Source organism: Syngnathus floridae, chromosome 19 (assembly GCF_059516105.1).
Source record: "Syngnathus floridae isolate MCC-2025c chromosome 19, RoL_Sflo_1.0, whole genome shotgun sequence".
Classification (NCBI taxonomy): domain Eukaryota; kingdom Metazoa; phylum Chordata; class Actinopteri; order Syngnathiformes; family Syngnathidae; genus Syngnathus; species Syngnathus floridae.
The window spans coordinates 3,779,658-3,802,354 of NC_142431.1; the positions used below are offsets into that span (position 1 = coordinate 3,779,658).

General features: G+C 37.8%; 1 long non-coding RNA gene across 11 annotated transcripts in view; it reads right to left on the minus strand.

Annotated features, from left to right (window-relative positions):
• The window catches only part of LOC148381711 (uncharacterized), a 99,520-nt gene that overhangs the window by 60,784 nt on the left and 16,039 nt on the right, over positions 1-22,697 (minus strand). For all 11 annotated transcript variants that reach the window (XR_015854343.1, XR_015854351.1, XR_015854348.1 and 8 more), the window contains one exon: positions 16,485-16,550. This is a non-coding gene — a long non-coding RNA (uncharacterized LOC148381711). The remainder of the gene's footprint in view (positions 1-16,484; positions 16,551-22,697) is intronic.

Below are 22,697 nucleotides of genomic sequence, written 5' to 3' on the forward strand. Positions count from 1 at the left end.
GTAACAACAACAACAAAAAAGCAAAACAAACTTTCTTTCAAAGTGAAAATCATTTTGAAGTGCTATATTTTTAATTAGCCAGTTAATAATTGTGAAATTATTAAACAATTGCGTGTGTGGAAAGACTATCAAGAATGTCACTTCATAAGTAGTTTTATTTGACTAAAGGCAGCCGTTAAAAGATAGCACACTGAGTGATTTTATTTCTGGAAAGGAGGAGTCCATATTTTTCTGATGTTGTTGGTAATTTATGTGACACACATACAATCATTATCCTGTCTCAGTTTTTAGTGAAAATCTTTTTTTGGTGGGAATCTGTCTTTTTTCAAACTGTTTCAATTGGCTCACGATTCGGGTGTCAGATTCCAATTCCAGACAGTCCATTTCACCACTATTTCCTTACTTGGTATCTTCCAGTACGTCTTTTTCAACTCATCTTAGAGAGTTAGAACTGGCAGGTCATGTGGTCAAGCAACTGCATTCTATCACCATTAACAATTCCGTGGTTACTATTTTGTGGGATTGTGACCTCCATCGCATCCAAATCTTTATATCAACTCAATTTCAAAACCTTGAAACAAGACAGATCATTTTACATATCATGTAAATTTGTGACACATATAAATTGGCTGCTTCACAGCATAAGGAAATAAAAGCTCACTTATATAGTAAAACATCATAATGACCTCAAAAGGAGAATAATGGAAGCATTTTTTAATCCAAACCACACTTTGGATTGTTCCAGCTGACGTTCTTTCCTGTGCACAACCATCATTTTTTATGTTGAGTCTCTCTTATGGATTGAATAATGCAGAATTGGCCCAAGGCACTCATAATGAGTGCAAAACTCCTGCCACCCAATTAGACACAGACAAATATTACAAATACACACATGCATATTTGAGCACCCATTTATCTTAAACATGCCGGATTTTTTGTGATTAAGGGCTGTATAAATATATTTGACTCAATGAATCTGTTTTGTAACAAAATTCAAAGACCAAGTCAATCAAATTTGATGGGTATTAAGATGTCAAGTTAGAAAACGAACTAATTGTATCATTTGCAAGACAGACCCTATCAATTAGGGAAGGCAGCTGGACAGAAAATTTTATTCCCTTTTTTTGTCATTTTTTAGATGTTTCTAAAGTGATTTACTTCTGCAATTTTGATTATTTGTTGGACTCAAGTTCACAGTTCATTTATATATGATTTTGTTTTCAGATAGTTAATCCAAATTATAAATACCATATTTTCCGCACTATAAGGCGCTCCGGATTATAAGGCGCACCTTCAATGAATGGCCCATTTTAAAACTTTGTCCATGTATAAGGTGCAGCGGATTATAAGGTGCACCTTCAATGAATGGCCTATTTTAAAACTTTGTCCATGTTAGATATATACATTTGGCTCGCGGGCTGGACTTTGGACACGCCTGCTGTCGTGGCTCAATATTGGTCCATATATAAGGCGCACCTGATTATAAGGCACATTGTCGGCTTTTGAGAAAATTGGAGGTTTTTAGGTGCGCCTTATAGTGCGGAAAATACGGTAATGTTATTGAATTGGAATACTTAAATATGTGATTTAAGTGTTTTTTTTTCATTACTTTACACCCATGCAATGGGAACTCTGAGATACTTACAAGGACTAATGTTATAAAATGGAACACATGCTATAATATTTTGTTTGTGGCTCTTTGGCCTTTCTACACCACATTTGGGAAATGTTGCTAACATTTATTTATACATCGACAATATTTTAAACAAACGAGTTTTCCACATCAAGAATACCATCTACATTCACTTTAATATTCTAACTGGCAACTGTGAAGTAGAATGAGAGCCTAACTTGTCTGGCGCTAACTGTTTTAATGTATTTATGTTCAAATAAAGGCAGAAGAGAGTTGACTGACTGGTGCAGTAGGCACACAGCCCAAACAGCCAATAAAAAAAGGAGGTATTTTCCAGAACTTCATTGGTCAATTTCCCATTAGCAAGCACTTATGGTGGAAAGCTGCCACGTTTCCGAACCCAAATCTTATGAGGGTTGGCAGAAGACTTGAAGAAAAGTGAACTAAACACAACTCCTCAAGTGCTGTATATTATAGTTTTGGCCACCACAATTGGCACCCTGGATTTTTTTTTGGGGTATGAAATATATAATCCGTCTTCTGAAATAAAAGTGCCAAATAGTTGTTCCATCAGAACATTGTAAATGTAATTTTTTAACTACATTATAAAAATAGATTAGTGGAAAAGTAATTCGTAGAAACAAGTGTGGGGGGTTTAAGAAGAAATTGAAATACACAAGCATTCAATGAAAATGCATTTTTTTCACATCTTAACTGACATTTTGGTGTGATGGCCAAAGCGGAGACAAAATTGTGCTTTGTCAAAGGCTTTCAAAATGTCAACATTGAGATTCAAGCTCAAAGGAATGCGCCATTCCTCTTCTACTTATTCCTGTAATATCATCTGACATCTGCCAAAACACACTCAATAACTTTTTTTCGCTAAAGGCTACTCAGGCTTTTAAACCATTTAGGGAAATATCAACATGCTGTCCTATATTTTGCAAACTAAGACAGGTCCTTACACTAGATAGACAAAAGTGTTGAGACATTGTTAATCATAGTGATATCATCCAAGTGAATAAATCCCTCCTAAATCTTGCAACAAAAAAAAATCTGGAAAATTCTATGCTTGTGTATTTGAGGTTTGGCAGGCCGTCCCAAGCTCGTTGTGGCGGACTTTGTTGTTGAAGATCCCAACAGCTCTGACCCCAACTTCTTCTTTCAAAAAAAAAAAATCTTTCAGATGAACTAGAACAGAGATTGCAAGCCAACCTGGAACTCCTATTTCCCACATCAGTTCATCTGACCAAATGTTCTCTTAAATAAATGAAAAACTCCCTAACAACCTTCCCATTAAAATAAAGTTATTGTCACAAAGGTTGGAATGATTAATCTCTCTCATCCTACAGGTTTAATGACCCATTTTCCAGATACTCTCCACCGTAGCTTCTTTCAAACACTTTTATTTGTCTACATTGTAATACTAAATAAAATAATCCATAAAAAAAAAATATTGATGATGCATTGGCTTGTTTAGTGGTCATTAATAATCATGAACCAGCCAAAACATCTCTCATGTTCTTTCTCACAGTCTGGGTGTTTGGGATGAGCCGGTTGATGTATTTTATTTTATTTTTGCAATGTAACCATTTGATGATCCAGCACTAAGACAGATGTTAAGAGGAGATCTCCCTGACTGCTAGTCTGGCGAATTTGCATCGACAGCTGCGTGATGACACCGTGAATTAGTCCTTGCTCGTGCAAATAGAGTGCACATGCCGATATGGGAGTTGAAAAAAAGTGGAGGCAGAGGATGAGGAAAGGACTTTGAAATTAGTTAAATAGTGTTCCAAATCCACTTTGTCTGAAAAGATACTTTTAATTTTATGGTACTTGTATTACATAAGTTTTTTTCTTAATGGGTAAATAGTGACTTTTTCTAAATATATATTTTAAGTAACCCTCCTAACCTTGGCAGATATTGTCGATTCCCTCCTTGCAAATCTAAAAATTGTGGGATTAACAGTTTATGCACCCTGCTATCTGTAAGGTCAAAAAAATATATCCTGGAATAATTCTATTGTTTTCAATGTCGAAGGAAAATAAGAATATGAACAGGTTATGTTTGGACCAGTGAGTGAAGCAACATGAATAAAAAACTTTGTTTTCAGAACGTTATAAATGATCAGCTGCAAACAAAACACTTATTGAAATCAGTGACGAGGCAAATTGTATTCAAAATGATGAAGCGATTGTTAATATGAGGATCTCGCTGACCTGTGACTGCTGGAGGGTAAAGCAATCATTTAACTAGAGTTGCTGTGTGTCCCGACACAAAAACATCCAGCTTTCTCGGATTTACTTGCAAGATCCTTGTTGACACTCGGGGACTTAATTGACATTTGTTGGGAAGCCGTTATTAGACTTGCAGCAATAGCCGAGTTGTTATCGTCTCGATTCTCTTCACTGCAATGGTGTATACTTTGTGCACGAACAAACACACAGTGCAACAATTGTATTTTTATTCCATTGGCCTCAAGGCAGCGATTGAGGAAGAGTCACAATGATAGCCTATACTTTACTTACTTACACTGACATGTCTTTTTAGATGGAAGGAACAATTGGCGACTGGCTCTGTTACTGCTTTTGGCAAAATTCCACTTTAGAAACAATAAAACAGGAAGGAAACAGGTTCTTGACTTTTAACCATATCATATTGGCTATAAAATTGGAGTTTAGATAACAGTGATCTTGGTAAATAAAAGAAAAAAAAAACTCCAATGCCTGTCTCTGTCAAATACTAAAAAAATGAAGTCAATCTATATTTCCACAAAATAGTCTGCCTCATCTTACCGGCGTCTCCGCTTAGTCTACACTGACGTGGATCCTCTAGAGGTTTGGCCCCTGCCCCGTTAAATGGTTAGTGGGTCGTCTGCAGATCAGTGTCAAAGGTCAGAATTGAAGTTGGAACTATATTCCTGGCAACACAAGGCGGTGTTGACTGGCAGGGAGGAAACACCAATAGGTCAGACTACAACCCTTAGTCTTGTGGGATTGTTGGGGGGGTCAAAGACGACAACCTGTCTGGCTCCAGTGGAACATCAATGTAAAACCGCAAACCCACACGAGCTCTTCTTGCAGCTGAATTATTTTGGATAGTTGTCGATCATCACTTGCTGTGTCTCCTTGCGTGCGATCAAAAGACACAGCAGTATAAGGGTAAGGAGAACTGTAGGAGCACAACAAAGCCACAGCAGGACCGCTACCTGCTCCTTTTTTTTTGCCGGAGCACTACAAATTGACCTCCAGGAAGCCACGAGGGTGAATTTCTCAACTCAAACTGGCAGAAATTGACTTCATGAGGAAACTGCAATGACCTGACTTCCGCAAATAGAGCCTGAGCACACAGGTGATTATTCCAAAGGAGATCAAATACCACAAAACTAGAAAATATTGAATCGTGCGAATGTGAAAATCCATCGATGCACCAGAAAAGTGAGCAGCACAATCACACAAAAGCTAAACTGCTTTGTATTTTTTTTTAATCCATTAGTAATAAAAAAAAAAATCCTCCCTTTTTAAAGTTCAATGTCAGATTTTGAGTGCTACGAATAAAATTAAAAAATGGATACTATAATGTCTAATAATACAAAATACATCAAAATATTTCATATTCCTCTTGTGACATCAGCAATTTGATTACATACCATATATAATAGCTATATTCCAGACAGGGGCATCGACAGAATCAAAAATTGGTTTTCCCGTCATGACTAATATATGAGTCTTTAAATATTTAATGTGGGAATGTATGATGATACTTAAAATCCCTCGTGGTTTATTCCCAGACTCCCAAGAAGGACTACGATATGCAAATATTCCAATAATTAGATGCCATGCAGCACAACATTTCACTTTTTTCCTCGCATTTCCTAACCAAGAACACGTGTTTAACATCAAATGTTACCCACATTTAAATGAGCTAGTTATGAAAACTCTTTTTTTTTCTTTCTTTGCACACGACTGATTATAATAGTTGCCATAGTGCTCTTGGAGCATCATTTTGCTTGCGCGATCTGACTCCCTTTGTACATACTAGAAATTTTAATGGCTGAGTGTTTTTAGTATGTACATATTTTAACATGTTAATCTAACCAACAGACCAAACAAAACGCTGACAAGGAATTCGCCAAGACTAATGGTGTTCACGCTTTCCTCTGTCAAAAAACAACATAAATTATTGCATTTAGTTATTAATTTTTCACACATGGACCTTGAAGATTTTGTTATGCAAATTGTGTGAACGATTACAAAAAAACAACAACTCATTTGGATTTCAAGTTATTTGTTAAAGGTGGGAAAAATCTGTTCCTCTGATCTTCGAAACTCTTTCTGGGAACTCATTGTTTGGAGCTAAATAACACTAGTTTTATTTGTTTGTTCTTTCTCGACACAACTAACCTCCTCTCTCAGAAAAAAAATAAAAAGTGTCACCTTCACTGGCTGTCAGGTAGCGGCACCGGTACATCTGCATCTGTTTTCGGAGCAGTGCAGCTGTGACCTCCGTTTTGATGTGTGAAAAGAAAATATTTAAGATGGCATTCACCATCTGTAGATGGATGGAAAGCAATTTCCTAGAATAAGAAGAAAAACTGTGTATTGGTTTTGTATTACTGCATAAACTGCATGCTCTGCATTTAATGAATGCTTAGATAATGTAAACAAAATCCTGCAGATCTTTCACTGCTATTGAATTATAGACCTTGTATGTGTTTTATTGAGATCAATGAAAACCATTAAAGCAAATGAGTTTTTTATCATCACGTTAGTTCAAAATGAATTGAGTGACTAGATTTTTTTCACCGTCTGGCAATAAGATAAAAGATGAAGATTTTTAAAGAGGTTCTTAACCTTAGCAGTGGAGTTTGCTTTTGGAAGAGACCAGTTAGCAGAAACATATTAAAAAGAAGATTTTTCTTTTGTGGGCAGATATGCCTATATTACATGTAAAACCTCAATTCGAAATCTGTTATACCATTTATTTAGTCAGTCTTATTGTAAAGATTTTATTTTTTTGCTTGACATTGCTTTTGTCTCTCTCTCACTATGCTCTTTGTTTTTTAATACTTTTTAACAATTTTTTTATTCTTGATTTTGTACGTATTATATTCTGTTCTTTGATTTTTAATCCTTTTAATGTAAAGCACATTGAGCTGCCTTCTGTATGAAATGCGCTATATAAATAAAACTGCCTGGCTTTCCAAAGTTTTATGGAAAGCCGTATTATTCCAAACGGTCGCCCTCCTACATGTTCACATTTAGTCACTTGAGGGTCGTTCGAGAGGGGGCTGACAAGAAGGTTGATGAAAGTCTCTGTGGCACTGCCTCGTACAAAGCAATTGGATTAACACACCCAGCAGGAAGGTGTGTGTGTGTGTGCGTGTTATATGCAGCTGTGTTTTAGATTGGGTGAAGAATTGGAAGTATAGCCGGGACCAGACACCCTGCCGTGCTGGCGTCAGCTTGGCACTGCTTCGAAACACGCTCTCATATACAAAATATTAGTTGCAGACTAAATACAAGTCATTATCTCCAGCACAGTGTCAGACGGTATTTTAAATAAAATAAATTAAATAAAACCTAATTTTAAGGAAATACAATAAAACCTAATTTGTACAAACCACAATTTGCAGCCAAGACTATATAATGACCCTTCAAATTACTTTTACATATGTGAAAAAACAATAATCTGTTAACAATATATGCATGCATCACCTAGCACCTCTTAAATTAGCTGTAATTATTGCTGTATAATGATTGTACATTAAAACCAAGATTAGTCATTACTGTAATTCGTGGGTGGGCATAATTGTGTTAAAATAGGCTTCACCTCTGGATGGGAAACGGAAAAGAAGTGCTTTATTAATTCGGGCAAGATTTCAGTCTGCTCTGACCTAGCTTGGAGACTGTGCGGCTAATTCAACTTCAATTATGGGCCAAATTTATAAAAAGGCAGCTATTGACAGCCTTTTTATTTTGACAATTTCAAAAGAATACAGATTTGTACAATATTCTTTTGTGAGCTTTGCACAGTAACCTACTAACCCAGATTTGAGGGCTGAAACACTTTTATGAGGTGTGTCAGAAAAGTTCCAAGACCGGGGTCATGAAAGATATATTTGACGTCTCGATTTTTCCCTTTGAAATAATCCCCCTGAAGTCCAACGCACTTTCCGAGTCGTCTCTGCCAAATCATGAGAACTTGGATTGATTATTCCTAACGACTATATTGACATCATCCACACCAACGATACGCCCCTTCCTTGAGGCAAATAAACCATCAACTCGTGTTCATTTTTTAATCTGTTAAAATATTAAATACATTAGACTATGTGAAATTAGAGTGTACATATATCAAAGTACCTGAAAGTATTTAACAACAGGGATTGCGCAATCTAATTTGAGCCTCATCTGCTCTCATCCTTTGATTTGAACAGCAAATACGATGACACAGCAATTGAGAAATCAGATGAGATTGTATTCAAAATAATAAAACTAGAGGACTAAAATTTGACTAAAAATTGCTCTTCAGAATGCAGAAGAGCCTCCACATCTCTTGGCTGCACGTCCCTGGGCAACCCCTGAAGGGATATGTCTAAAATCACAACATTATGATTGTGTTTGATAGCGTGGACTGAAGACTGATAAAAGCCTTTGTGGAGACGACGAATGCGTGTTGGCTTTATATTTGATTTGCGGTGGTGTCCCAGTTGAGCAAAGCTTTTGACAGTTTATGCGAGCGTGTGCATGTCAGAAATACAGCACAGTGGCAAACAAATGGAAATACAAATATAAAAAGTTTCTTGTGAGGACAAATTAACAGGAGTGCCAATTCGGTGATATTTTAATTGACTTTCATTTCCATGGAAACAGTTTTATTAGTTCCAATGTAAAGTAAATTAAATATATTCTTAGGGGTTATATGACCACAAACTTGTATATGGGCAAGGAAAAAATAATCTGATGTGACTCACTTGTTGGAAGTATGCACAGAAGATAAGTATATTTTACTGAAATAGGTTGAAAGTGTATATTTTTAGCACCATATTGGCATTGAGACAGTGGTGACATACAGCATGAGAGTTCTCACGTCTTGGTTTTGGATGAAGATTAAAAGGGCGGCCATTACGTGGCAGAAGTTCAGGAACTTTCTCCTCACAGAAGGATACACTACATGTGAAAATATAAGCTGGCTTCCCTTTCAGTAACTCGATTTCTTGAAAAGTAATTGAGAATGACAGGTGAAGATCTTTGTAAATATCTGAGGTCACTCTGTGAAATGTACAGAAAAAGAACTCCGGCTGGTGTCATTCACTGGTAAACAACTTGTCAACATCGATATTATGACAGATTTCAAATTTCAAAAGACTCACTTCTTTTCATATCTGTTAAAAACTAGTCCGTATGACCTGACAAGTATAATTAAAATAATTTGTGAGGAAAAAAAAACAGTCTCTGGCTAAATGTGCTTCTATTTTGATAAGCTAAAAAATTTAAAAAATAACCAATGAAGGACAAAAAGCAAATATTTATTTTGTTTATTTATTTGTTTAATAATATATTGATTTAACTCAAACAGCTCAGATTATTTAAAAGCAGGTCTTTATGCTTCTAATGTCTAATTTCTTGTTAAATTAAGTTTCTGACTGGATTAAATGACCAAGGTGTTATTACGTGACCGAGAATCTTCTTATGAGCATCCCAATGATTATTTTTAAACTAAAAAAAAACTTTCAGCATTTGTATACACCCTCTTACCTAGAAACGACAAGGCGAAAGTTCTAAACAACACAATTCAGGTCAATGAATATTTGATTGATGCATAGTTTGAAGTGAAGTATGCCGTGAATTCACCTCAACAGAATCCGGCCATAAGGCAGGAAACGAGAATGTGCAGTAAAGAATAAACATTTTTTAACGGCAGTTCGACCCTTTATCCTTTTACAAGACCTTTGTTCCACAGAAGCATCCATCATCCGCAGATACACAATCGCCAATAAATCCCAGACAAGCTTTTCCTGCTGTCTGACACACAGTCAGCACAGAAAGTGAGATGTTTTACAGTGAAGCCACAACCATGTAAAGAATCCCTCTGGGGTGAGGGTTGGAACAATGCTGCCTCTTTGCTCTACTATGTGGGACATGGAAACACATCTTTACAGTGTGGCCATCCTGCGCACACATGGAAGGGGTCGCGTTCAGGCATGATGACCTCTAATAGCTCTCAAGAGGGCCAACTTGGGTCCAGATGTGTTGGCTTTCAGTCAATTTCAATATGCTGCTTAAAATAGGTTGGGATTGTTCAAACTGTCAGATACTTAATAAAGCAACCCCAAAAACAACAACAATTTACCGTATTTTCTAGGTAAAACTTGCGATTGAAAAAAGTCGCAGCTTATAGTCCGAAATTTACGGTATTTATTTATTTAACAGTCTATATGTGACAGTTATCTATATGGCTCCACCGTATGTGGGAGGAATTTGGAGTACTAAAAACGGTTCACTAGGATCAGAGGTTAAGACAGCTGACCTCTGACCTCTGTGTTAATGTACTCCACAGGAAGCTGGATTTTGGCAGTGCTCTCGCAGCTACAGGTCAACGGAGAGCACGTGTTTTTTTTCCGAAACACTCAATGACAGAGGAAGAATAAAACAAGGGGGGAATGATTGAAATACGGAGCTGCTGGTTTTGAGGACGACAAAGAGAAAAGGAGGAAAATCTGCGGAGGAAGCCAGTGATTTAGGGATTCGTCTTGGCAGTCAAAGCCTCGGAGAGTAAAAAAGAAGAGTGCAAAGAGGAAGAGGAGATGGCCGAGGATGTGGCAGCATTGTTTCATCTCGGATAACAGGCGGCTGCTTGGCCCTCGAACACCTCCCTGCAGACGAGAAGAAACGAGGGAAGGAGACACGGGGGGAGGTGGAGGTCAGGGTGTAGGAGTCAGCGCTGACTCAGATGTTCATAAGGTCGTGTTATGAACTCATTTGTTAACCTCTACATTCTGGATGGTGGATAGAGGGGGGCCTGGGAATAGTTTTTCAGGAATGGCTCTTATCCAGCTTAGGAGAAGACAGCTATGAAATAGCTCTTGCAACTCTCCTCATCAGTCTTTTTCATTTTTTTCCCTCACTTGCTGGTTTTACCACACCAGTCAGTAAACAAAATATTTTTTTGGACACACATATGCAAAATCAGTGATTAATCGCACACTTGAGAATACAATAAACCCCCTTATGCATTTCCTCAAGCATGAGGCAACGCGTGACCTCCATCCTTCCTGTCATCATGCCTTCAAACAAAGGCAGCCAAAGTGTGTCATAAAAGAAAACAGGAGGACCTAAAAGTAGGGAGGCACACAAAATAGGTTTTAAATCTACAAAAAAAAAATCAGGCAGATGGAATGAAAAAAATAAAATCAACAAAACCCTTGATGATTCACTCTACTGCACCTCATCAAATTTTGTTGCAGTCATATGCCACTAAAAAAAAAAAAAAAAAAGATTGATTTGTTTTAACTTGAGCTAGAAAAGTTGGATATTTATCTTGATTTCAGTTGCCATGGTTCACTCACAGGCAGGTCAAGTATAACCATAGAATCGAGTGTGAACCCATTTGGGAAATAAAACATATACGATCGAGCCAATCCACAAGCTTGAACAAATCTCTCTAATGCAACTCCGAAATTATCACTGATTGGTCTTTCAAACTTCAGTTTGTGAAAGAAAGGGACAGTTAGAAGAAATTAAAGCAGAAGCCAAAATGAAGTGACCACTCTTATTTTCTCAAGCACTGCTCTAACAATGTACCCCATATGATAGTAATTTAACAGTCTGCAGAATAAGAAAACAAAATCTCCAATCAAAGCAAACTGTCAATTACCAAGAGAAGAAAGACAATCACATTGAATATGAACCATCAACTGCTCCATTACGACTGTCTACACATTTGGGTTCTTATTTCTTCTCGTAAGCTCAGTTGTGCGCTTTTCTGGCTGCGATCGACTTAAGTTCGTCATTTTCGTGCCAGACAAGCGATGCCAACTTTTTCTGACTCAGATGATTAAACTAACATAGCTTTTTAAATTGCATTGTGATTTTTGTAGAAATGTGATTTTTTTTTGGACAAATTTCTATTTAAAAAGAAGCCTTTGATATATTTTAGATTCAACTTGCTACCACAAAGCTGAAAGGCTAACACAAACAAGCGTCCATATGTCTTAGGTAGACACTACTGTATTGCATTCAGACATTAATGTGAACATAAAAAGTAGAGTGACGGTAATGAAAAGTGCATTTGCGTCTCGAGTGTGCTTTTAGTTTTTAGTACTTAAGTGCTGTAAAGTTTATTGTTTATTGTTCTAAAAAAAGGTGACATAGTGGTCATCACAGCAAGGTTATGTACTTTATTATGACCTGACTCAACTGCTAGCGGCTAAATGAATAAATATATATACACACACACACCGTATTTTCTGCATTATAAGGCGCACCCGATTATAAGGCGCCCCTTCAACGAATGGCCCATTTTAAAACTTTGTCCATATATAAGGCGCCCCTTCAATGAATGACCCATTTTAAATCTTTGTCCATATATAAGATATATACATTTGGCCCACGGGCCGTACATTGGACACACCTGCTGTAGTGGCTCAATATTGTATATGTAAGGCGCACCTGATTATATGGCGCTCTGTCGGCTTTTGAGAAAATTGGAGGTTTTTAGGTGCGCCTTATAGTGTGGAAAGTACGGTATATACATATATATATGTGTGTGTGTGTGTGTGTGTGTGTGTATGTACCGTATGTGTGTGTATAGATGTAACTTAGTAACTTATCTCTGAATAATGGTATTCGTGCAGTATTTGCCTGACATCTGTTTGCCCTGACTCGGATAAGCTTAAAATATATGTATACATTATATGCTGATAGTGCTGCCATGTGTTTTCCTTGACCGGGTTCAGTTTAAAGGTGGCTCAGTACTTTTAACAATGATATCCTTTTGCCTGATCCCCATCCGAAGAGAGAGACATAAATTTCCTGTCTTGATCTTTGAGAGGTTTTAGAAAAATGTACTCTGTAAATCCAGGTCTTCCCTTATTTATATTTGTGTGCCAGAGGTCCTTTCATGGACTCTGCCGGTTGTCCTATGTCCATTTTAGTTTGGGTCAATCATCCATTATCAAATGCTGCTGGCCTTTGAAATTATTTACAGACGTACTAAACTTATCACTTATGTCTGTAGTCTTTAAAAGCTTCTGAGGTTTAGCTTTCATCTGGGATTTTTTTTTGTTACAGATCATGTTATGATCCGAATTATATTTGTATAACCTGTCTAATATGAAGATATGGCCAAAGTAACTCAAGGCACACATTTTTTGATATTCACTCAGGAACCATTAATGCAAACAGACGAGTGCCGAGTGTCAAAAGTTCAATGAAGATACCAGAATTCACTTCACTCTGATTTGTTGTGATGGGAACACGTTTGCAAACACATGTTCAAGCTTAATTCCATTTAATAGTCTCCCTTATGGTCTCGAACCAGAGCTAGCCTATCCAGGATGAATTTTGATGGCTAGCATTTCCAGTAAGCGATGCACCAATTGCCCAAATGGCTTGGCAATCATCAGACAAGAAATTAAACCCCCAGAGTTCATTGAGAGGTTCTTGAACATTACAGTCGGGCCATTTTAGAGCTCTCCATACGAGGTACATGAAAATAAATTGAGTCAATATCGGAGGCTGTGACTTTACTTTCCACTCCTAAGTCCCACATACGATTTGCTAAGTCCTTAAAATTGAATGCTTAGGGACGCCACAAGAAACCAAATACTGATTGTGTTGCGTATAATAGACACGACAGCTGAACTATTTTTGACATCACAAATAAACGCAGTTGCACCTCAACAAAGAAGCAAAAAGCATATAATGCAGTTTTTCAAAAAGATTTGCCTGAAACGGAACTGACATTTTCTCTCCAATGTGTCAACAGCTCGCTCCCCTTTTTTTGGATAGCCAATCACATTTAAACCAATCTGATTACCTGCCAAAATGAAATGTCACAGAAACTTTTAATTAAGTTGAGGCTGTAATTAAAAACACCAGAGGTGCTCTCCTTGCTCATGTGACATCGGGTCACTCCGATCAAACCATTTGATTTTTTTTTTTTTTTTTTAGGTTTGTTCTTTACCATAACAAACATAAAGTAACCTCATTTTACAGAGGTGGTTCTTCTTAGACTATTTTTTTTTACCATTATTGGATTCAAACAAATGGCCAAGTACTTTGCTATCCTTCTGATTTCCTCCAGAAATACTCTGGCTTTACTTGGAAATAAAGATTAGTAAAAGGCACAACAACCCACATAGACTCTGAGTGGTTTTCTACCCTATCAAAGTGCCCACAACCAGGTAATTGTCTTTTCATCCAGACATTAAAGGAAATGGGAACAAATTCCTCTTCGACTATTGGGTTATTTGTCCCTACTTTCAATTGGATAAAAGAATAACATTCTAAGAAGCCTCTCTTTTTGCTCTTAGATAAGGTCGAACAATTCTTCCTTCAATGGAAGAGATAGGCAATTTTTTTTTCTGATTCGTTATGATATTTAGTTCCTTATTTTATGCATGAGCATACTGTATTTTCCGGACTATAAGGCGCACTGGACTATAAGGCGCACCTTCAATGAATGGCCCATTTTAAAACTTTGTCCTTATATAAGGCGCATTGGACTATAAGGCGCACCATTAATGCATCATGTCAGATTTTTAATCCAAATCAAATCCTTCGCCATTTTATCTTTTTTATTTCAACTTCAGACGCAACAAATTACTTTATAATCACAAAATAATGATTCATAGTCTTTTGGATTCATGATTCATAGTCTTCAGTGGGCCACTTATGATTGATTTCATGACACAATGCTTCGGGCCAGTTTAAATTTAGGAATTTGGTCTATATATAAGGCGCACCGGACTATAAGGCGCACTTGTCGGCTTTTGAGAAAATTTTCGGTTTTTAGGTGCGCCTTATAGTCCGGAAAATAAGGTAAATCATTTTAATTAATGCATGCTATCACAACTTTTTAAAAATAAATCTGTTCCCTATGACAAATATTACAACATATTCACAACACATTTATTTATTTATTAAGAGTCAAAAACTATTTGCAAGGTGAGGGTGTGTTCTACATACTGAACGAGGACATAAAAAAATGTGAATCTGATGGATACTCAAAGTTATTGCAATCCGTATCAAACAAAATTCATCATCACTTGCATTCAAAGTTTCAAAACATTTCACTTCCACGGCTGTCATCAGCAGCACTGCATCTCTCATCTCTAAGACCGCTACTTCCTGAATGTTTTTCTGGCTCTGACAGCATTACTTTATGATGTGTGGCTTGGATATTCAGCAAAGAATCTCAGCAGATGTAAATGGAAAGTAGCTAAATGCATATTGCACATATGTATTTTGAGAGCACATCTAAATTCATTTATGGTAACATTTTAGGAAACGTAACACCAAAGACTGCAATTAGACGGATTTAAAAGTAGAGAATCATAAAAATGCAGCGGATCCAAAACAGTCATGCAGTACATCTGTATTTGATTCGCTGTCCATTTGATTCAGCTAATTACTTTCTTTTCAACACATTTTGTCAAGACTTGTTAGCGCATGTCGTCATGCTCAAATATCAACAACACAGATGACACCGTCCAATCTTTGAGAAAATGAGCTTCCTGATGATCGTCAAGTATGAAAAGAAAAATACTGTTTTAGGATGTCTCCATTGTTTTAAATAACCCACAGAGCAACTATAATTGAGTGATAATTTGGATTATTTAGTGCTGCTGTGGGCCACTTACTGGGAAAAATATGAAAATGTTTAATAATCAGCAGGAATAGGTTCAAATAGAATCCAACAATAAAAGTCAGTGGCGCGTTTGTCCGGTGGAAACTTAATTCGATCATGACACGCATGCAAGATAACATTAAAAAACGAAGTTGGAAGAAAACTTTTGGGCCCAAAAACCGAGGCAACCCGGATCAAATTATTCTGTATGCAACAAATCATCTTGTGATAAGCGCAAGCTTGTCCAAGCTGTAATTCTGAACAGATAAAAATGTAACTGTTCAGCCGCTGATGTATGCCAAAGTTCAAACTGAAAACCTCACTCATATTTTTGTATTCGCCATCTTGCAACTCCAGTTTCACTATCAACTCGTTCCAAAATTTAGACTGCAGCTTTTTGAGCTAACAGATATGGGTGCTTATCAACAAATTTGAGCTATTTAGGGACATTTGGGTCAATATAAGTCCAATTACCACTTCAAAGATTTATTTTTTTCATAAATCCATCTATCTTTCTATATTGTACAACTTATGTTGCTTGTGTGTTAAGTTCAACAAACAGAGGGGGCTTATTTTTATTTACTTTCATTACAATTTATTTATATTACTGTCAAGAACAGGTTAAAAGTGCCTCTAAAGCAAACCCAGAGATGGGGACTTGAGTCACTGTGACTTGAGTCGACTCGAGTCACTGTTTTGATGACTTAACAAAAAATAAAAAAACATGACACTCAACTTGGACTTGGAAGTTAAAGACTCGGGGCTTGACTTGAGACACGATGACTTGAATGACTTCAGTGTTATTTAGTTTATGTCATATTTTTAAACAGGTTAGACACATTGGACAATGATGGGTACTTAAAGTGACTTATATCTTGTCTTTTCACGTTACTAAAATCAGATTCTGCGGGTAAAATGGAAATAAGGTGACTTGACTTGGACTTGACATAATCTGTGACTTGACTTAACCAAGAAAAAAAATGACTTGGGACTTACTTGAGACTTGAAGGTTAAGACTTGAGACATACTTGAGACTTGCACATGTGTGACTTGGTCCCATCTCTGAGAAAACCAAACACAAAGAACCAAAATTTAAAAATGAAAACAATAATAAATTCTGTAATCTTATAACGTGAAAAATAGTGGATTGGGTAGTCGTGGCTAAAATGTTTCAATATCACAGAGCGAGGGCTCTGATGTTTGCTCAGCTATTGGTTTATTTCGCTGTCATTGTGAAAACATCCCCCCCATTGTCCGATAATGTTAGGGAGGATTGTTTGAGACAAATATTTATGCCGCACGGAAGAAGTCCATGGAACCAGACAGAAAGCAGACCTTTGTTGATGCTAAAATAGTTACTTTTTTTGCCAGGTTCAACCTCTACTGTAAAAACACAGATATTAATTATATTAAATTAATTAAAAAAAAAAGCTAAAATACTTTGGGCCAAGATTAACCTCTACCGTAAAAACACAGATATTAATGATATTAAATTAAAACAAATATTTGAAATTAGACCTGAGAGAAAAAGTTATTTCAAATGGCTGTGCTAATCAACCTAATTATGAGTCACATATATTTTAAGATTGTCTTTTGAAAAACTTGCTAAAATTCTGTCATTGCAACAAGTGCACCCTTAGCATGTTAATTTCTCTTTCCATTTGGATGGCAGCCCCAGAGAAATCCGATCAACCCTCCCTGCAATTACTCAACAGACTGAAGAAGCATCAGTTTGATTTAGCAGACTGTGGGAACTGCCATTATCTATTATCTTTGATCCTGTGATGATTTATGTTGCATCCATACAAATGCTTTGTGTACCGCTACGAGCCCCCAGTTTCCTCACAGTTTTTTTTTTTTTTCCGCCTGTTTATACCTCTTTCATTCTCTGCATTCTAATATCTCCTCTCCAGAGCGGGAGGCCCCTGACCTGGAGTCGACAGCAGCAGATGTCTGGACGGAAGGTCTGGCTCACTTAATACGAAGATGAAAACTAAGATTGTGTTTGATTGCCCTCACTGTGCCGTTCAAATGAAAACTGAGAGCAACGAATGCCGGCTTTTTTCTCCAAGGAATCCCTCACAAAGCAAATCGTTCCACACACGATCGCTGCATATATGTTTTCGTACAATACGAGATGGGCCATCGGATTTGCTTCTTGGTGTATCGCACATATCGCAACAATGGCAAGCTGTTCACCAGACTCTGCGGGAAAGCAGCCTCCCGTAATAAATCAAATTTTCAGTGGTGTAATTAATGTATCAAAGCAAACAGTGCTAACTAAAAACAACACGATGACCAGAGAAGATCATGTTAATAGTACCGTATTTTCCGCACTATAAGGCGCACTGGATTATAAGGCGCACCTTCAATGAATGGTCCATTTTAAAACTTTGTCCATATATAAGATATATATATTTGGCCCGCGGGCCGGACTTTGGACACGCCTGCTGTAGTGGCTCAATATTGGTCCATATATGAGGCACACCTGATTATAAGGCGCACTGTCGGCTTTTGAGAAAATTGGAGGTTTTTAGGTGCGCCCTATAGTGCGGAAAATACAGTAATCACAATGTACCAGTACATAAATTAAACGTGTAATACTTAATAAAACTTCCTGGTTAGGGAAAGGCGAGTTCTAAGAAGACTGGCAGCTGAATTTAGTCAAAACCGTTGACGGACTCAAAACATTCAGTCGCCACAAGACCTTCCTTCCTGCTTCTCCCCAAAGGCTACCCAGCATGATGTGCTGTTCCAGTAATTGAGTGAGTAATGGACTTATTCCACTGAGTGGTTCTCTGGGTGTACTCAATACAGAGAATATAAATCCTGTAGCAAATGGCAGATTAGAGGGTGGAAAAAAAAACCATCAAGGAAATAAATACATGCAATAAAGGGAGTACACAAAAAGTACATACTACAAATTCACTTGAGACCGCAGCCTGAGCTCTTTTGGCTGAGTATGCCAGAAGTCTGCTGCTTGTGGTTGGACAGCAGGACTTCATGTTGCTATTGCTCACCTCTTGTTTGTCATACTCGCTTGTCTGCATTACAGAGCACTGGAGCCGTGCCACACATTCCATCAGCAGGGAATCGGACTAATCCCTACCCTCCAAATGCAACACGCAGCCAAGACAGTTACCGTATTTTCCGCACTATAAGACGCACCTAAAAACCTCCAATTTTCTCAAAAGCCGACAGTGCGCCTTATAATCAGGTGCGCCTTATATATGGACCAATATTGAGCCACTACAGCAGGTGTGTCCAAAGTCTGGCCCACGGGCCAAATGTATACATCTTATATATGGACAAAGTTTTAAAATGGGCCATTCATTGAAGGTGCGCCTTATAATCCAGTGCGCCTTATAGTGCGGAAAACACGGTAGCTTATATATAAAAAAACAAAAACATTGAATTTATTTATGGTCCGGGTACGGCCACACAGTTTTAATATCCACAAGAATCGATTTTCTATTCATCAAATTTCCTCTCCGGTTACTTCCGCTGTGTTTCAGTTCCAGCTGTGTGGGCCCGGTGACCACACACTTGACTGGACAAATTGACTAATTTGAAATAATGCCTCTCCTCAAAACAAAACATTCCGTCCAGATCGGCTCACAATTAGCAGCCAGATAGGCTGGAGTAAAAATAAGCCACCTTGAGTCAAAGCAAACATCAAATCTTTTGCAAGTGGCCAAGTGAAATATTTTTGGGACGTCTTGTCATGCTGAGGCTACAATGAGATGGTAGCAGTGATCTCATCTGCTAAATATTGTTTTTGCCATGTAGTCCACAGGCCCTTTCACCCTTGTTCTGCACACACAAATGGGGTGTATTCCTTAAGCCAGGGCTATAAATTAGGGTTTTTGCGGGAGCTCTTTGCTCGGGGCTGGAAAGGAGGGTGGCGGTGGCTAGGGGCCAATTAAAATACAGATGTCGGACTGTCGGTGTAATTCCATTCAGCCATGATTTACATTTAGAACAGTCACCCTCAACTGCCACTCAGCACTTGCGAAGGAAATCGAAGCTGACTCCCAAGCTAATGAGAAAAGCGAACCTACCGAACTTTACTAGACTTGTCTGAAAGGGACCGTCAACTTTGGCCACATTATGAAAGCTCTTTTTGCTAATCACCTTGTCATTGACGGTGGAGTCTACTAAGGGGGCTTCGGCAAGAAAATTTAGTCGATGGCCTTGAAATTGAGTTAATGCCCCCCTTGGGGATAATCTCATTTTTTTTTTCCTCTTTCGAAACAGACCTTTCATTATTCATTTCGAATCAAATCTAGTTAAAATATAAAATTCCATTGCATCTGTTAATGCTGTTGACGGCGGTCAACCGTGTAATATGACTTAGCCACCAATGAAATTGTTCTTTCCCCACAAGTTGGAAAGCCAAAATATTTCTCTCACATCATGTGCACGTAACATCGTTGAATACATCTGCGATTATGTGTTAAGTGGAAATTGGACTTTGTAGAACACCTTGCAAAATGAAATAAAGTTTTGACGAAGTCCACTTATTTGGTTTAATGAAGAAAGCAGTGTACTCCGCCCACAACTTTAATTCACACATGCCTTAACCATCAGCTGCTTTACGTCACCATCGTAAATACTAAAAAAGAAATCCCATAATATTGCCCAAATTGAGCTCTTTGGAGTTTCATTTTGCAAAGAAAGGTCAGCGCAGCAGTGATTTATAATTCATTCGGCAATAAATTCTGCCCAGTAACCCATCAACGCACAGAAAGAAGAACGCCATGTAGCAATCACCACCTGAAGGCTGTTTGAGTGAGTTTCATGCTGTATTTCCTTTACAGACTGAGAGACATAACTGACAATAAAAAAACAATAATAACTTATCCGAAAGGCCTCTCTCTCTCTCTCTATATATATATATATATATAAAAAGGTATTATTAAAGTTATGATGACCTGACTCAACTGGTGGTGGCAACATAAATAAAATAAAAAAATAAAAATAACATTCTACGTATCTATCTATCCATCTATCTATCCGTCTACCTATATATATTGAATGTTATTTTATATTTTTTTATTTATGTTGCCACCAGCAGTTGAGTCAGGTCATAATAACTTTAATATCTTTTTGTGTTTATATATATAATATAAATAAATTAACATATATAAAAATAAAATTTAAAAAAAAGATATATATATCTGTGATGGTCGGGAATATTTATATTTATTTTGAAGTTAAGGTCTCGATCCCGTCTCGTGGAGGTAATCAAGCTGGCGCCTTTACTGGCCCCTTGCTAGACATCCTGAGCCTCTTGAAAATGGCAGCAACAAACAAAGGAAAGGTTACGTCGTCCTTATCAGTCCAAAAATTCCCACATCCAACGCATGTCACCATGATGCAGTTGCTATTCATTCTTCTGCACCGTATTCAGGTTGGATAAACAGGATAGATATGCCCATGGACAATGCAAGCAGGAAACAGGGTCGTGTCCATTTTTTCTCCAAGGAGTTCATCTGGACCACAAAGCACTCTCTACTGTCCATCATCAGAATGTGCGAGTGACGTTCAAAAACAAAGGAAATGCATAATGCAGTTGGAATTCCGAGCTCGCCTACATTCAATTCCCTTGCCCTAACCCCTGGTGTAAATCATCTGAGGCTTCCACATGAGAACAAAGAACAGATACCTCAGTTTCTTCTGCATCATGAGGGGATGGCCTTACTTTAACAATCCACCGGCAGTTACAAACTCTTTTTTTTAACAAGCCTCTCTGATGCTTTTGCCAAAATTATATCTAAATGTTCCTTGGGTTGCACATTCCTGAGTTGGATTCCCACCAGCGGGCAACTTGTCTTTGTGGATCAAGGAGCATAGCAGAAACCAAGTATAATATAATTTGACCCTACACATGAAGAATCGAGGCCACTATTGGCATGGTAGCCCACATCTGAGCCCTTGGTGGAGAAACTTTTCCTCTTTTTTACTCCTTGCTCAGCGGTGGAGAGCAGCTGTAATGAACGGAAAGCAACCGTGGTAAGAAAAAAAAGGGAGGGGGGGCATCTTCTGTGACTATCCTCGACTCTTATAAAAGCCTGATCAAACATGTTCTTTTCCAAGGAAAGAAAATATTATTCTTTGGAACGACAGAATAGGGTGAAGACCTTCTAAGGTGCCAATTTAGTCCTCCAGTGAAATTTCTCTGATCCGCTTTCAGGAATCGTTGTGTGAAATTAAACACAAATGTGCAGCTTTTGATGCACCACCCCTTCGTGGATCTTTCTGTTTTTTTTTTTTTACTGCCCCTACTTTTTGGAGTTAATTCTGGCTGCTCTTAAAGCTGGAAACTTGCATTCCTCAACCCGCTAGAAGCAAGAAATCTATTCCAAAACATACATTTAGCTACAAACAAGTACACACAGAATTTCTCTCATCTTAGTTGGATCAGGGTTGTGCAAACAAACATAAAATCCATGGTAACAAAAGTTTCATCATGCAGCATGCGTGTGATTCATGGAAAACTGGCACGAGATGACCCCGTCTCCACCAAACACTACACTTTCGTACATTTTAATAGATACCAATATAACTCATTTATACAATTCCCTTTTTGTGGCAACACGGTTTTGTTTCCAGTGATTCATCCGTTCCCTTTGACAACAATTACAAACATGACTTTAAAAAAAAAAAAAACTGAAGTGGATAGATGATTTAAAAACTGTTTTTATTTGTCAATCATTTATCGAGTTAAATCACAAGCCTGACAACCCATGAAAGATCAGAACCTGAGAACGCAGAGAACACTGCTGACTCAGCAAGACGATGTGACGAGGTATATTCTCAGAGGCATGGCGGACACGTGGAGGTTCAGAGCGCAGCAGGATGACATCATCCCTGGGGCACTGATGACTCCGTGACCTCCTTCTTCTCCTGCAGGCTGCCGAACAGATGCAGAGCAGACTGTTTTCCCACACAGCCCGTGTGTGACTACTGTTCTGCGGTATAAGTCACTTCGGCGAAAAGCAAAGGAACCACGCCTAGCAGCACTCCGCTATTAGTCTGTATTATCACAACCCTCTGATTCCAATCAGTGTGACTTCCTGACCAGTACCGTATTTTCCGCACTATAAGGTGCACCAGATTATAAAGCGCATAGAATAAATAACTCAACCTTGCTCAAACGTTAATGCAATCACAATATAGTAACACTTGAAATAGTGAAAACAATAA